We start from the raw sequence: 14,606 nt of genomic DNA, 5'->3' as shown, positions 1-14,606 counted from the left end.
GCAATTTCTTACGTCAATCAGGTGATTTGACGTGTTCTGCAGCCATTCGTGAACAGCTTTCCAGGAGGTGTTTTCCAACAGGATAACGCTTCCCACATTCCGCTATTATACACCAACACGCTCAACAGAGTGTTAACACATTGCCTTGGCTTGCTTGATCACCCTATCAGTCTCCAATCGAGCACATATGGGACATCATCGGATGACAACACCAGTGTCATTCACAAACAGCATTAACTGTACCTATATTGACCGACCAAGCTTGACAGGTATGGAACTCCATCGCACAAACTGACATCATGACACCTGTGAAACACAATGCATGCACATTTGCGTGCCTGCATTTAACATTCTGGCGGTTACACCAGTTATTAATGTACCAGCATTCCACATTTGCAGTTGCTTGTCTTGCACTTACATTAACCGGTGATGTTCCAATGTTTATCACTTAAATATGTTACCTAGACAAATGTATTCCCAAAATTTCATTGCCCTACATAAATTACTTTTTTGGTGTGATTTTTTTCCATCCGTGTAAAACAAGTGCAGTCAAAAAGTGATACCATTCAACAAAACTAAAGTTCCTCTATACTGACAGGGAAATGATGTCAGAAATGATATGTGCAGCACATGTTGCCTATCTCCTATCATCAAATAACATCCCATTGTTTACTAATTCTTAATACTGTTTTATGGAACTCCATGATTCTGTTAATATCTTTGTATTTAAATATGTTAATAACTTACATAATAATGGATGGTTGGATACGAAGTAGTGGAGTGACATATAGAAAAATACTGGAAGAAAAGAGGAAGAAGCTAATAAACATAATTCTTAATGGATATCTTTAAACTGTATTGATATATTCACGTTTTACATGTTTCTAGAATAATATTTTATTATTTGATATTAATATCTTTTTAATGAGTTCAAATTATCAAAATCGATCCTACACACGAAGATGAGAAAGACAAAATGCAAACCAAATATTAGATTCATTTTCTTGTTTTATTTATGTTTTTTTGTTGGAGTCCGTTCAAGTCATGAGTCTGCATTATGTTTGCATATGTGAAAGACTTGTACAATGCAAAGTATCAAATAGTTTTTGTTTTATGATATACATCCATATATATACATACATAAAAAAACATATCAAAATATGGAACATATAAAAACAGATTTGAATGTTGAATGTTCTAAAAAAAATGAGCGATAGGCATGAAATAGGAGATGAAATAGAGTATAAATATGAATAGCAATTTACAAACGACAATATTTATCAAACTTGAAGCAAAAAGTTGTTGTTGCATTACCTGATGTGACCATATAGATTTTAGGTTACCAATCGATTTATACACGTAAATTACAAGACAATAATCGACTACCTATGAATAGCTTTCTTTTTGTATCCACTGTTATGAGCCATTTTTAACATGGATTAACCGCTTACTGTTACTGCAATATACAACAGAAAAGGACATAAACAAATTATTTCAGGACAGCAAATCTCTCAAATTTAGTATGGATTTTATATTCTCTGGTTTAAGACGCAATCTCTGTTTACCACCAAGATGGTACAAGAAGGATATAGCCGACACAGTGAAACATGAACATAAATTCCTAGTCTTCATCAAAAGGTTGAAACTTGTGAGTCTGAATTTGATCGTAGAACATAGGTTTTCTGACATTGGAAGCTGTTATGTTGTAAAAACGAGAGCAAAAAATAAATGTGATCCTGACATCAGTAAAAGCTATGAAGAGGGCTACTGTGTAAATAAAGATTGGTTTCCACAGAAGTTAAAAAATAAGACCATAGTCAAAAGAACATATCTGGGCTATAGTGGAAGCAAAACTGCTTTATAGTGTATATCATGCAGAATATTTTCTCACTTTGATTCAGATTCTGAGACAAAATGATTCTAGGCACAAGGGTAAGAAGTGGTTAACCGGAAAAAGCTTAGTGAAAAATTGCCTGGTAATGAAAATTATCCAACCCATAAGCTTTGTTTTTGCCCAAGGAGGCTCTGGAGCCTTCTATCAGAAATTGGGACATTGATAAAAAACTAAAATATCTAGTAAAAAAAGACTAATCTTGTCGGAGAGCAGTGTTGCACTGTACATTTCCTAGCAGAGCAAGGGAGTTCATTTTTGGTGATCCAGAGAGTGGCAAATTTCTAAAGCCATTGATCTCCTATCACACTATATATATCGTTATTATAATGAACGCCACAAGAAAGGGGAGATTAGCAATTTTTTCCAAAAATATACAAGATGTGTTCCTTGATGTAATTGGCTACAAAATAAGACAAGATATAACTAAAGGTATATTAGATACTACATAATTTTCATTGGTGTTTGATTGCACTCCAGATATCAGCCACAATGAGCAGATGGCTCAAGTAGTTCGCTGTGCCAGGTTAAATGACTCAGAAGTTGTGGGAAGTTTTGTTGACTTTTTTTTATAGTTAGAGACAAAACAGGAGGTCTTAGTTAAGAGATACTGTAAAAACAAGAACAAGGTGGGTTGATCATGAAATACTATAGAGAGCTGTCTTATGGCAATGTGACAAACCTGACTGGAAAGTACAAAAGATTCCATTCAAGAAAAGTTTAGAAAAATCATTTGCCCTATTGTGTAGTATATGTTGCTCACCCTTTAAATTTAGTAGGAGCACATGTAGCCAACATATCTGCAGAAGGTCAAACTTTTTTTGGAACTATCCATCGTTTATATCTATTCTTTGTGGCTTCAACTTCAAGATGGAAAAGTTTACAAAAATATGTAGGTACCTATAACATTAAAATCCCAGCGTATGAGTAGGTAGTCTACAGGAATAAAGTTTGTTGAAGATATTTACAAGCTTTTTGATAAAGTTATGAACGATCTGGACAAAGTTTAAACTTTCAACTAGTCAACACCACAGACGAAAACTGAGACAAAATATATTTTAAAGAATATGAGATAACTTAAATTCATTACTTTGACTTGTTTCTGATACGTAATATGCTAATATCAAAAAATTGTTATGTCAATCAGTTTTTGTAAAGAACAGACCTCATGACTGATAAAGTTGCTAGAAATATTTAGGGTCTTTTGAGCTTTCTTGAAGCTTCTAGAGACTCCTGTACCGCCAAAGCTATTTCTGAGGCTGATGTATTATCAGAAAATAATTAGATATCAATGGAACTATCAGCTAAAAAAGGATTAGAGGAAAGATAAAATGGCTGATAAACTTTATGAAGTTTCAGAACATTCACAGGACAATTTATTCAGAATGACCCTGTTAGAAATAATTGACAGAGCGATAATCAAGCTGACTACTACTTTATGGCATTGGAAAAGATTAGTGTAAAGTTTAGTTTTTTGTGTGGTGTCCAAATTTAAGACATGGAAGTGGAGTACTTAAATGCCAAAGCAGCGAAACTGGCAAATACTTATGTAGAACATTTTAAGAAGGAAGATTTATTTTTGAAATTCAAAGTTTCAAACATCATTCACTGGCAGTAGAGAAAGACTTTGAACTTGCCATTGCACCATCCACATTAAGTTTAATTTATACAAATAAATTGGCAAAGGGGTACCCCAACCCTATTACTGTAATAAAAATATTCCTTACGATCCCATTTTCCGTTTCCTCTTAAGAAAAGAGTTTCAGCAAGGTGAAACTAAGTAAAGTTATTTGAGGAGCACAGTTACTCAAAAAAGTTAACAAATCCGTGTATAATCCTCACAGAACACAAACGAGCTGCTTCCATAAATTAGGATCAGATCATAAATATTTTTGCTGCAAAAAAAGCTCAGAGAGTAAAATTTTAAATTTATTATTTGTACAGTGACTAATCATGTTTTATTTTTTGTATTTTTCTGTTTCTTTTGATTTTGATCTTAATTCTGTCATTCAAATAATAAGTTAATATTATGAGACGATGATATTCATTTGGAATTGTATTACCTAAACCATTGTTATAAAGCTGTTTGTTATTATGGGGGGGAGGGGGGCAGCGAAGTGAATGTGGGGGCATCAAATTTAAGCTTGCCCCCTTGGCAAAAATCCAAGTTCCAGCCCTGACAAATGGCATCATGCTCTCATTGCTGCAAAACATCCTGCAATATAACTGCTACCATGTTCATCTGTTCTTATGGAGTAGGTGTACTTGGTGGTTCATAACGACCCGCAGCATCTTCTGCATTCTCAGCTGGTACGTCTTGCGGAACCTGAAGGCAAATTTACATATTTTGGATGCTGATGATTGAAGACATTTGGCGAGGTAAAGAAAGTTTGTTCAGCCTGATACTCCACTTCCCCCATTGTGTAGGAGTGATTGGGGTAATTGATGGGAGGCAAATTGTCCTACAATGCGAATCTTACAATTACAAACGATCATTTAATGTTGTGCTGCTTGTTGATGTCCACGTCAGTAGATAACCTTGGCCGGAGGGGGGGGGGGTAGGTGGGTAGGGGGTAGGGCAGGGGGACATGTGTTCTGGCGTAGAGTAAGTCACCTATGATGTCACTGATAATTCATCGGATTTCCCCACCCCTTCCTCTCCACCTTTATGATATTCACCAATTTCCCATATGTATAAATTTGTGAGAAATTAAAAAAATGGCGGAAATTCAAAACAGCCCTGTTGTGCTTGCTACAGCGTTTCCCCCAATAAAATGATGTCACTGTGGAAGTAGGGTTGTTATCCTAAGTATAAATTGGATGGAATTTCAAAAATTCGAGATGGTTCATTGTCATGCTGGTAGAAGTAGGTTTCTTGTGCTAAATATATAACTCAAGATGGCCACTGGGTTTTCCCCTTAAATCACTGTGGAAGTAGTGGTAGGTCACTTGCGCTAAGTAAACAATTCTCTGGGATACAGGCATAGGCCCTATGATGTCAGAATCCAAGAGGCTACGACAAATGGAAGTAACCAGTCTGCTGACCTACTTAAAAATGTTCATGTGTGTGTGAAATCTTATGGGACTTAACTGGTAAGGTCAGTCCCTAACTTACACACTACTTAACATAAATTATCCTAAGGACAAACACACTCACCCATGCCCAAGGGAGGACTCGAACCTCCGCCGGGACCAGCCGCACAGTCCATGACTACAGTGCCCTAGACTGCTCGCCTAATCCCGCGTGGTGCTGACCTACATAACATGTTTCCTGATGCTATAGTTCACTCTGACATTTATGGTTACTTGTAGCAGTCAGGTCACTTACAGAAATCCAGGGTTCTCCTCTCTGACATCACCATTTAAATAGCTTTCAGCCGAAGTTTAAGTTTTGTGGAACATTCAAAATGGTCGACACATATGTCTACAGCATCGTGTTATTTCAATTCAGTTATCCTAAGCCCACATTTCCCCTAAGTTTAAACAACTGTACTCTGGCGTTATAATTTAGACAGGTTGCTGTGGAGCTGATTTTTAAACTACATGGTTGTCACTATCACGTGTACTATCCTGTCCTAATTTAACTAGTGCTACACTCCTGGAAATGGAAAAAAGAACACATTGACACCGGTGTGTCAGACCCACCATACTTGCTCCGGACACTGCGAGAGGGCTGTACAAGCAATGATCACACGCACGGCGCAGCTGACACACCAGGACCCGCAGTGTTGGCCGTCGAATGGCGCTAGCTGCGCAGCATTTGTGCACCGCCGCCGTCAGTGTCAGCCAGTTTGCCGTGGCATACGGAGCTCCATTGCAGTCTTTAACACTGGTAGCATGCCGCGACAGCGTGGACGTGAACCGTATGTGCAGTTGACGGACTTTGAGCGAGGGCGTATAGTGGGCATGCGGGAGGCCGGGTGGACGTACCGCCGAATTGCTCAACACGTGGGGCGTGAGGTCTCCACAGTACATCGATGTTGTCGCCAGTGGTCGGCGGAAGGTGCACGTGCCCGTCGACCTGGGACCGGACCGCAGCGACGCACGGATGCACGCCAAGACCGTAGGATCCTACGCAGTGCCGTAGGGGACCGCACCGCCACTTCCCAGCAAATTAGGGACACTGTTGCTCCTGGGGTATCGGCGAGGACCATTCGCAACCGTCTCCATGAAGCTGGGCTACGGTCCCGCACACCGTTAGGCCGTCTTCCGCTCACGCCCCAACATCGTGCAGCCCGCCTCCAGTGGTGTCGCGACAGGCGTGAATGGAGGGACGAATGGAGACGTGTCGTCTTCAGTGATGAGAGTCGCTTCTGCCTTGGTGCCAATGATGGTCGCATGCGTGTTTGGCGCCGTGCAGGTGAGCGCCACAATCAGGACTGCATACGACCGAGGCACACAGGGCCAACACCCGGCATCATGGTGTGGGGAGCGATCTCCTACACTGGCCGTACACCACTGGTGATCGTCGAGGGGACACTGAATAGTGCACGGTACATCCAAACCGTCATCGAACCCATCGTTCTACCATTCCTAGACCGGCAAGGGAACTTGCTGTTCCAACAGGACAATGCACGTCCGCATGTATCCCGTGCCACCCAACGTGCTCTAGAAGGTGTAAGTCAACTACCCTGGCCAGCAAGATCTCCGGATCTGTCCCCCATTGAGCATGTTTGGGACTGGATGAAGCGTCGTCTCACGCGGTCTGCACGTCCAGCACGAACGCTGGTCCAACTGAGGCGCCAGGTGGAAATGGCATGGCAAGCCGTTCCACAGGACTACATCCAGCATCTCTACGATCGTCTCCATGGGAGAATAGCAGCCTGCATTGCTGCGAAAGGTGGATATACACTGTACTAGTGCCGACATTGTGCATGCTCTGTTGCCTGTGTCTATGTGCCTGTGGTTCTGTCAGTGTGATCATGTGATGTATCTGACCCCAGGAATGTGTCAATAAAGTTTCCCCTTCCTGGGACAATGAATTCACGGTGTTCTTATTTCAATTTCCAGGAGTGTATGTTTGAACAATACTCTCTGACAGTAAAGTTTAAACAATTCTGCCCCTCACCACTCTGACATAACAGTTCAAACAATTTAACCGCCTACCAGCTACCTTAGGTTTCAAACCCAAGAGATCACTTCTCGTAAATTTAAAATGCCAGGTAAATTCACTAAATTTATTTGCCTTAGTTTTTAAAATGGGGTGGGGGGAAGTAGAGAGCACTTTTCTTAACTTCACAACTGTACAACTCACTGATGCAGCAGCCTGTTTGATTGTCAGACACTTGTCACTGTTGTGTCTCGTGGGGAAAGGAATAGGAGAGGTATTCTTTCCTAAACAAACACCACACAGGAAAGGACCTCTTCCACATGCATCATGAAGCTTAGCATTGGTCACAACCGCCGCTTTGCAGATGTTAATTGTCCTGTACGCAAGGCAGCACTCGGGCCGCTGCCGCCGCCACCACAACCGCCAAAGGTGGCATCGTGCTCTGTGTCACTCCACGGCTGTCTTCAAACTGTCAATAATCCCTGGCACTCAAATGCGCGATTCACTGTTATAGAGATGCCTCTCTTGTCTAGAACAGCCGGCGCGATTTCGTACAGTTATGAATGCAAGCAAAGCCGCTCCTATTGTCCACTAAGGCAGTGCAGCCCCAACAGTCGGCGCACTCTGTGAGACGACACAACTCAGGTAGATTCCTAAGGCTACAGGATTTTGCACTGAAATATGCTCTAATTTCTATTGTCAGTGCCTGACGTTCACATTGCAAGTTTCTCTTATACGGAGCTCCACACATTATGGTTGCAAACTTTAAGAGGATGAAACTACTGTCTCATAAAACAAACACAATTTCGATTCTGTCTGACACAAACCATTTATAGGTTTTTAGAGGTGTACAGCGTCAACTGTTTACGAAATCCACGTCTGATTGCGGTTCGGAAATTATGGTATGTTCACATCATTCCAATAATATGATTGTCAGCCACAGTAAATGAGATAAATGGTCCATACCCTCCATATCTAAGGCATTTCAACATGAAGAAACTGGAATCAGTGTCAGATGCTAGACGAAAACACGTCCCTACCGAACGAAATGCACACCGATATCACAATCCAGTGCCGTGGCGATCATTCGACAAAAGCTGTAGGACAGGTACTATTATTATCCGAGCAAAGCGGCTCTGATTTCGTTCGATATCCGTCGTCATACACTCTAGAACTGACTGTATTAGTGTCCTCAAAGCCATTTTTCCTTTACAATACATGTCTTTTTCTGAGAACCATTCCAGGAAATCTAAATCCACCATCCGCTGCTCCTGTACTTTACAAAGTCAATGCCACTACATAGCAAACAAACTGTCGTTAAATATAGCTATTCCACCAGTTATAAAACCAATGCAATGAAAGCGATCTTGTTGACAGAAATACGCGAGTGCAGTACAGTTGCGTTTGACGTCTGAAGTTAAAATGTACACTGCACTAACATTGTGAACAAGAACTGAACGCCAGACCGCCACAATCTCTCTCTTTCACACAATAACTGCAAACAAATGGCTAGAGTAACGTATGCATAGAGCTGACAGAAAGACATCACATCCTGTCACTTAGAATAGCTACACCTATGAAACTGAATGACTCAATTTAAGAGGGTGGTTTGATATGTCTGGTAAATTTCCATGAAAGAATGGTACATTTCTAATGCACTTTCATGGTTGGAAAACTTGATTATACCATGGATTTATAAAGAATTTCGACAATCTACAGTGTACAGTTCATTGTTGACAGATGTCTGAATGGGTCAGGGTGTCAACTGCAATCAAAAATGGAGAAAACAGAGTTTTGTGCTGTTCAAAAATGGGGTGGGGAGGAAGTAGAGAAGGGCTGGACAGCCTCACAGTTCAAAAAAAGCACTGGGAGAAGTACATGCTAATTCTGCACCATGATTGAAGGCCACTTATTTTTCGATTAATGAATTTACACAGGGTTGGACAAGCACCAAAGACGAAATGCACTCCAGCCTTCTAGTTGAGATCGCCACAAAGAAAACCACTGACAAAGTCCATGATGTGGTAATGCAAGGCGGCCGAATAAAAATTCGTGACATTGCTGGCACAGTAGGTTTCTCAAATGAGCGACTGCATAATATTCTGGACGGAGAATTGCCTATAAAGGGGCTCTGTGCGAGGAGGGTGCCACGATTGCTCACGGCCGACAAAAAGCACATTACAACACAACATCTGGCGATGTTTAATCGCAACACGCAATACTTTTCACCCCGATTTGTTACTGTTGAGAAATCTGGGTCCAAAATAACACACCAGAGTCAAAAGGGCAGTCAAAGCAATGGACAAAGGCGGGTGAAAGTGCTCTGAAGAAGGCAAAGACCATTCTTTTAGCTGGTGAGGTGATAGCCATTTTTTTTTTGGGATTCCCAAGGAATAATCCTAATAGATTACTTGAAAAAAGATAGAAACATAACTGGACTCTATTATGATTCATTTTTGGATCTTTTGAAAAAATGCCAGGGTTGGCATGCAAAAAGCGTTGTTTCACCAGGATAAAGCACCAGGCCACACTTCAGCGATAACAATGGCGGAAGTGCATGAATTGAGTTTTAAACTGGTTCCTCATGCGCCCTATTCACCAGACGTAGTCCAAAATGATTTCTGGCTGTTTCCTGACTTGAAACTTTGGCATGCTGGGATGAAAATTACATCAAATGAAATGATAGTTGCAGTCAACGAGGATTTTGCAGAGTTTGACAGAACGTATTTTTCCGATGAAATAAAGAAGCTGGGGGATTGTTGGACCAAGTGCATATCCCTCAAAGGTGGCTATTTCTGAAACAAACAGTTTTATTGCTTTTTTACCAGACTTATGAAACCACCTAGTAAATCCAGAATGTTACAGGGCAATAGCATACTTTACACAGTCCCACATGCTTGTTGGACACTTAAGGTCTAGAGAGGATGCAACTTCATTTTCAGTTTTGCGTCAGGAAGGAGGATATTTACTTTGAAATAGGTTTAAAGTGGTTTGTATCTAACCTAAAGCAATCATGGTTCACATAGTCATATTTCAGCTTAGCAGAAGTAGTGTGAAAGCCTTGTACTTATAAGTGTTGAAAATAGTTCTAGATGTGACAGAGTATCCCTTTTGATTTAGACTGTGAATGTTCCACATCTGATTATACATAAACGATTGACATAGACATCAAATATTCCTAAGGGATTTCTGATTAATTATAAGGGTTTTCGTACAGCAAATGTGCCATATAGTTTATACAGATGTGTGGTCCCTATGGCTCAGTTGGTAGATTGAAACAGTATGTCCAGTGGAAAATTCAGGATTACTATAGATTGCAGCAGGTTACAGCTAGCTGTAGAAGTAGTTTCATAACCATAGTGTCTCAGCGAGCTGCACAACAGCGATCACACTTTCTTTCAATAGGTGACAGTATTAACTGACTGATTTTCGGCGTAGGTACGATTTCATGTGATAGAAATTTGATATCAATGTAGACGAAGCGTTGAACTTCAACCTACCTTCCAATAAAGAGATTGTGATCTAATGTACTGGCTAGTACTATATTTTTAAGTGATTCCTCAGATCATTTATAAGTGTTTTATACTGCACATTGGACCTCTAACATTCCCAGTAGATTTCTATCCACCACTCAACCCCAGCATCCAGGCTAATTAACCCTCAAGAATATATTGGAGCAGCATATAGAACTGTCTCCAGACAAACTCCGTTATACGCTAGAGTAGAGCACACAGATTTGTTCCAGACTTTCAGTTTCCACTGTTTCCAATGTCTACACTATTAGCATCACGTAGTGCACCAATCAATGTGGTGGTCATTCTGTAACATTAGATGTGTTATGATGGGATTGTCATGAGCTCAAGAGTTCAATGTAGTCTTAATTTATGAAAATCCACAATTTGGTGACATAAAAGTAGTGCAGTCAGATTGTAATTGGTATCAATTCTGTTGGGATTCAGCACAAATAAGAGTATAAGAACCACTGAAGAACAGTGAAAACGTGCATCAGTAATGAGAATACCACGCAATGCACTCACTTTCAGAAACCTGAGACGTCAGTAAAACCATCTAACATGTGATATCCTTACATGTCCAAATTTTATGGAAATATTTGGTGAAGCCTTATGGAACTCACCCATCAGAACGCATCAGAAGTAGTCTCTGGTATGAATTTCCAGAATGTTATTAAAAAAAATGCAGGTAGTAATCAGGATGAGTTTGTATAAACTAGAAGCACATTCAGTCAGCTATTTATAGCTGATGTACTTCCCCCCAATACTATTTCAAGTCTACAAACATGTTATTCATTCGTCTGGAATGTAACACAGCAAATCATTTAGCAGGGTAATGGTATTTCTACGATGTCACCGTACAGGCACTAACCTGCATGGTTCTAAGTTTAGAATGCAAGATAGCGATCCATAACATCATAGAAGATGTCAGAATCCAAGACGGCTGACCTGGGGATATAAGCAGAATCCAAAATAGTAGTTCTAATTTCCGCGGCACTGCGGTTGTCGACCCCCATCATTCATCTCGAGTGTCCAGGCTTACTGGTCATCAGGCTGTGCTCCATAGCGAAAGGTTGATCATCATGATGAGGCGTTGTCAGAGATCTACCACCTCCAAGCAGAAAAAATTGTCTCATGCACTCGAGTGTGAGTATTAAACCATTACTCTCCCACAAAGTGTGCATTTTTCATAGTTTCCTTTTGTTTCTCTCTCAGCTCAACAGCTCCCTGGCACATCCAGTGCAGTTCCTGAAACATTTGAGCAGCAGCAGCAGCAGCAGCAGCAGCAGATATCAAGCCAGCACACTGATGCAGTTCCCAACATCTTGGAGTGGAAATCAACTCAGCATGCAGAACTGCTTTCACTATACCCATCAATGGCACCACTAAGTTGCCACACAGACAAGCTCTCTGATGTAGTGCCTGATATTTCAGAGCTGGACATGTAATTGCTTCCACACTCTCCGTCCCCACTATATCCAAAGCCTGCACCACTCACTGAGCCCTAGATATGTCATTTCAGAATGCTCTTGTTCAATACTTTATAGCAATTGACCACCAATGGTTTGAAGTGTGTTAATGCCAGTTTAGCACCTGACATAGACTTCAGAGTTATAGAAGAAATAGATAATGTCCATTGGGGTACAAAAGTGCAGTTTAGTGATATGGAGCGGGATTGAATGTGCAGCATACTCAAATACATCGAGGATATCATGGCAATTAAGTACAATTCATTCCCTCAAGACTTCAATATTTTCAGCAACAACATATTTAGGGGTGATACAATGACTATAACATCTAAAGACCCAACACGGTGTGAATATTTAAAGTGTCCAAGTGTTATGAAGCTGTATGGCTTGTACGGTACAAAACGGATCTCTATGGAAAGGCTCAGTCTATAGTGGTTGTGTGTGTAACTGCTCTTTGATGATATTGTCAAGTATCTATTGGAACATTAAGTTCATGATGACAAAGATGAGTTAAATGTGTGTATAGCATACCAGCGCATACTGTCACAAATCAAGTACTGTAATTGCATGTATGCTAATATTACTCACATAAACAGAAATTCCATAAACTGGAGTTTACAGATGGCATTCCGAAGTCCGTTAGTGCTCCAATCGGTTTGCGTGAAGTACACTCTGAATTTAAAGCATATAAAAACCAATTATTTGGGAAGTATTGCAGAGTGATGAACAGGATCGATGTAGAAAAAGGATAATGTAAATGTTTTTAATGACAGTGATTTATTTCCCGCCTTTCAGAAAGTACAAGATGTTTATTAACAATGTACAGAAGCTGTATATAATAAATAATATTTTTACAAGTTGTAATATGCTTTAACCATCATATACATATCCTATAAGACACAATACTACAGATGTCGGAGAGAGAGCTTTAATGGTTCATATACTTGCAATGTGAGAGAGACTTTACAGTTCAGTTCATGCTATATCAAAGAGACTTAGCACAATTTATGTGAGATGAAACTTAACAGTTAAAATGTTCAAATGTGTTTGAAATCTTATGGGACTTAACTGCTAAGGTCATCAGTCCCTAAGCTTACACACTATTTAACCTAAATCATCCCAAGAACAAACACACACACCCATAGCCGAGGGAGGAATCGAACCTCCGCCGGGACCAGCCGCACAGAACAGTTCCGCTGTTACAATATCAGAGAGACTTAACACTTTTTCTAGCATGTTGTTCACATGTGACATACCACCACATTGGACCACTTGAATGAAGCATGCTATTTCTCATCTACAGTCCCTATTTCTCGTCTACATTGCTATGAAGGGTTTAAGTGTTAGATTTTCCGGTACAGAACGTCCCACTTTCTTTCAACATATGATCATTAACAATTACCTTTCTATAACATTCCTACAGAGGTGGGAAGAGTCTGTGACACATTCAGCTGTTGGGAAGGCAGATTTGCAATGAAGTAGCTAATAGATGTTTGAAACTCTAAGGAAAAAAAAAAACAGGAAAAGAATTGTAATAAAAACATGTACAAGAAAATACAAGAAATCGTTAGAATGTAAGTTCAACAGTGAGGTGCTTTGATCCAAAAGGGATAAGACAAGGTTGCAGTCACACTAACCTACAGTTGTTCATGTACACAGAGCAGAGCCATGCCTGAAACTTGGTATCCTCAGGACACTCTTGATACTGTGGTTCTCGGAATACTGAATTTGCAAACGATTTCCGAAATGGAATGTCTCATGCATCTAGCTCAAACTACAATTCCGTGTTCAAATTCTGTTAATTCCCGTTGTGCAGTCATAATCAAGATGGAATACTTTTCACGTGAATCACCTGTGTGCAAATGACAGTTCCACCATTGAACAGCCCTTTTACACCATGTGTATGTGATGCTACTGCTATCTATATATATGTGTATCAGAATCCCATGATTTTTGTAACCTCAGTGTATAATCTCTAAGTATAAAAGGCAATGTACTCACTGACAGTCATTATCATCCTGTCCAAACCGCTTAGGATACAAACTTGAAATCTGCAAAGGGTGTTGATATTATACTGTAGGTATCGTTTAAGAAGGGATCTTTCGAAAGTTCGTCCCTACGGGGGTGAATAGTGGATGAAAATTTTTTTTAGAAATGACGCTATTAATGCGATTTTGAAGCTGGAACTACGAAGATTGGTATTTGGTTTCTCAGTCAAAAATAAAGAAATACACGTTTCAAAATTTTTGGAAATTTAACCGCTATAGGGTGAAATAGTTGGTGAAAGGTTTCTGAAAACAAACCATCATTAAAGAATTACTAAATCATTTTTACACCTACACCTGTGAACAATGGTATTTGACTTCTCGGTTAGAAAAGAAAAAAAAATATGTTTCAGTGCTTTTGGAAATTCAAGCACTAAGGGGATGAAACAGGAGATGAAATTTTTTATGGAAATATTTCATCATATATGTTGTATGATAACTGGGGACCTAGAAACGATGGAGAGGCTCCGTCCCCACGGCAGTGGTCCACAACCCCATGACGACCACCGCAGTCCACTATACCCCTCCACCACCCCACACCGAACCCAGGGTTATTGTGTGGTTTGGCCCCTGGTGGACCCCCCCCCCCCCCCTGGGAAGATCTCACACCATATGAGTGTAACCCCTATGTTTGCATGG

The sequence above is a fragment of the Schistocerca nitens genome, chromosome 3 (assembly GCF_023898315.1).
Source record: "Schistocerca nitens isolate TAMUIC-IGC-003100 chromosome 3, iqSchNite1.1, whole genome shotgun sequence".
Taxonomy (NCBI): Eukaryota; Metazoa; Arthropoda; class Insecta; order Orthoptera; family Acrididae; genus Schistocerca; species Schistocerca nitens.
This window is presented reverse-complemented; position numbering follows the sequence as displayed.